The 3,458-nt window shown below is 32.3% G+C and overlaps 1 non-coding gene across 1 annotated transcript; it reads right to left on the bottom strand.

Annotated features, from left to right (window-relative positions):
- Positions 1-237: 237 nt before the first annotated feature.
- Positions 238-343, bottom strand: LOC138438431 (U6 spliceosomal RNA). Its single transcript, XR_011256366.1, has one exon. It is a non-coding gene; the product is annotated as a U6 spliceosomal RNA (small nuclear RNA).
- Positions 344-3,458: the final 3,115 nt, after the last annotated feature.

The raw sequence follows: 3,458 nt of genomic DNA, 5'->3' as shown, positions 1-3,458 counted from the left end.
TTATTCAGTTATATTTACAGTAATTATTAATAAACATGTACATATTGCCGTTGTATAACTTGTTTTCTTGTGGTTTTATACTTTTATTTTTTGTTCCTTTCTTCTTTTTTGTACTCTCCTCCCTTGTGAATTTATGACTAGCTTTAGTATTTATACTTTATTTGGATTCCTTTCTCTTTCGTATCTGTGTATCTCTTACAGATTTTTGGTTTCCTATTATCATGAGTTCTATAAATAAAACATATGAAATGCTTCACAGATTTGCTTGATTTCCTTACACAGAGGCCGTGTTTATCTTCTCTTTACCATTTCAATTCAGTAAATGTGCTGTGGAATCTAGCACTGAAGGGTTTACTTACATTAATTTTGAGTGAACAACGTGAGACTCAAAACAATGTGAGTTAGTGAACTGTTTCTACTTCAAAAGTCACCACTTTAAGACTTAGTGTCTTGAGAAGACAATAATTGTGTATTTTTGGTCAGATCTTGGTTATATTGTATAATAACTGAGTTGATATTGGTGTAAAACAAGAACCTATGGAGTGAGAGAAATATTTGTAAACAATATATCTGATAAAGTGTTATTATTCAAAATGTGTAAGAAAGTTGCATAATTCAACAACAAAAAATAATTTGGCTTTAAAATGGCCAAAGTACATGAATAGATAATGTTCAAAGAAGACATCTAGAACATGAAAAAGTACTCAACATCTCTAATCATCAGGGAAATGTAGATCAAAACCTCGCACCTGTTAGGATGGCTATTAACAAAAAGACAAGAGATAGTAAATGTTGCCAATAATTTGGAAAAGAGAAAACTGTGATACTGTTTATTCCTGGCAGAAATATAAACTTGTATTTTCACTATGGAATACAAGATGGATGGTGGTCCAAGTATTTTTTTTAAAAAAGCTATCATATGATCTAGCAATTCCATCTTTGAGTATTTATTCAAAGGAAATGAATTTACTCTCCTATAGGTATAGATGCATCCCCATGTTGATTCCAACATCATTCACAATGACCAAATATTAAATAAATCTAAATAACTTATGTCTACTGGTGTATGAATGGAAAAATAAAATATGAAATATATGAACATATGATGGAATATTTTTCTGCCATAAAAAGAAGAAAATTTTGCCATTGGGGGGAAAAAACATATATGGGTCTTCAGACATTATGCTGAGTGAATCAAGTCAGTCAGAGAATGATGAATACTGTATGATCTCACTTCTTTATGAAATCTAAAAACATCAAACTCATAGAAATAGAGTAGAATGGTGATTGCCAAGGGCTGAGGGGTGGAGGAAATGAGGAGATGACAGCTTAGATAGAAATACAAAGGCCAAAAGGCCATAGATTTAATATTTGATATGTATTTGATTTACTACTTTCTGATGATTCTCATTAAAACTTTTCATTTTTATTTAGCCACTCAGATAGTAAGATGATTGAGAAGTATTTTAAAATATATTCTCACATATTCCACTCCCTCTAGGGCATTTTATCATAGGAAGAGATAAAAATTACTCAAAGGTATCACAGGTTAAGGGTTTCCCTGGTAGCTCAGCTGGTAAAGAATCCACCTGCAATGAAGATCCCCTGGAGAAGGAATCAGCTACTCACTCCAGTATTCTTGGACTTTCCCTGGTGGCTCAGATGGTAACAACTCCGCCTGCAATACAGGAGACCTCGGTTCGATCCCTGGATTGGGAAGATTCCCTGGAGAAGGGCATGGCAACCCACTCCAGTATTCTTGCCTGAAGAACCCCATGGACAGAAGAGCTTGGCTGGCTACAGTCCATTGGATCCCAAAGTGTTGGTCACAACTGAGCGACTAAGCACAGCACAGCACATGACAAATTAAAGAAGTTTCAGAAATGTTCACTAAAATACATAATGCAAAACAGAATTAGTTATAACTCTACTAATTTCACAATTATTTTACCATAACTGGAGGATTTTAAAAGTATTCAAAGTTTCTTATTTCATGTCAGTGAACATCTTTTTATAGAATATCTGCTAAGCATAAAATGCTACTGTAGAAATATAATGAATGTGACTCTGTCTACATTCAAGAAATCTAGTAGAGGAATATTAGTATGTAAACTGACAACTGTAAAATACAGCATGGTGGTATCTGGGATTTCAGAAAGACTGTGTTTAACAGGAAAGAGTATAGTAGCATTCACAGAGGAGAAAGAGAATGTCAGAGGTGATTCAGAACTTTCCATGAAAGTAAAATTCAGAGTAGAAGGCAAGTTAGAATCCTTCATTTAAAAAAAATAAGAGCAATGAGTTAACTGCAAAGTTCATGTAACTAGCATTCTCTTTGTACAAAAGGTCCAGCTGTATTCTGTTAATCAAAAGGGAGTAGTGGGGAAAGGGCATTCTGGGTAAAGAGAATAATTCAAGTTAAAGTGGAGGCAAATAAAATTTGCAAAGAAAAGAAAGTGCTGCCGTTATATAAAAAAGGCTTAGTGAAAACTTAGGAATTAAGGAAAACAAAGTCTTTCTCCACATATTTGGCCTCCAAATGTGTGTGTGTGTGTGTGTGTGTGTGTGTGTGTGTGTATTTTGCCTGTACCTATAATAGAGGAACAGAAATGTCTTTGCAATCACCATTCAGTACTCCAAATTTATAAATTTATGTAAGATATTTCAGAGATTTATATACATTCCTTCAAATGGAGTGAAAAATCTGTTATAACTTTTGGCATAATGTATTTTATTTCTAAACAACTTTATTGTCGAGGTATGATTGACATACAAAAACATCCATATTTCATGTATATAACAGGAAAAAATTGGAGATAACATACACCCATGAAACCATGACCACAGTCTATGCCCTGAATATATCCATCACTTCTAACTTTCCTAGAGCCCTCTTTATTTATTGTATTTTGTGATAAGACTATAACATCTAACATAAATATACTTTCTTATCAAAATTTTGTGTACAATATTTAAATGCTAAGATTTATATTAATTTATATCATTTCATTGAATACACAAAACTTGTGTTAGAACATAGAAGCTGTTAACAAATTTTCTAGTAAAACAGAGGAAACGTTTCTATAGCTCAGATTTTTTATTAAGAAAACAAGTTCAAAATAGAAAAATAAGACTCAAACACTCCTGTTAATATCTCTAAGTAAAAGAATTTGCTCTCTCCCAATAAATTCTTGTGAATGAAATTCCTTTAAGTGTTAAAAGATGTTCATTTGCTTTCTTGTATAAAATGTTAGTGTAGAAGAGTCAAAGGACTAAAATATTATCTTTTTGCTTACATGCCGTTGTCCTTTTTATTTCAATTCCTTTATTCCCCTATTCTTTTATTGTGCCTGTTTTTCTCTATTCTCCTTCATTTTCCTCAATGCCCTTTAAACTTTCTATAGTTCTCTGTTTTTCTCATATTTCTACTCATTTAGTTTTTAACTTGGAAATGTTTT

Source organism: Ovis canadensis, chromosome 3, assembly GCF_042477335.2.
Source record: "Ovis canadensis isolate MfBH-ARS-UI-01 breed Bighorn chromosome 3, ARS-UI_OviCan_v2, whole genome shotgun sequence".
Taxonomy (NCBI): domain Eukaryota; kingdom Metazoa; phylum Chordata; class Mammalia; order Artiodactyla; family Bovidae; genus Ovis; species Ovis canadensis.
Note: the sequence above shows the minus strand (reverse complement) of the source record. Positions and strands in the feature narration are given on the sequence as shown.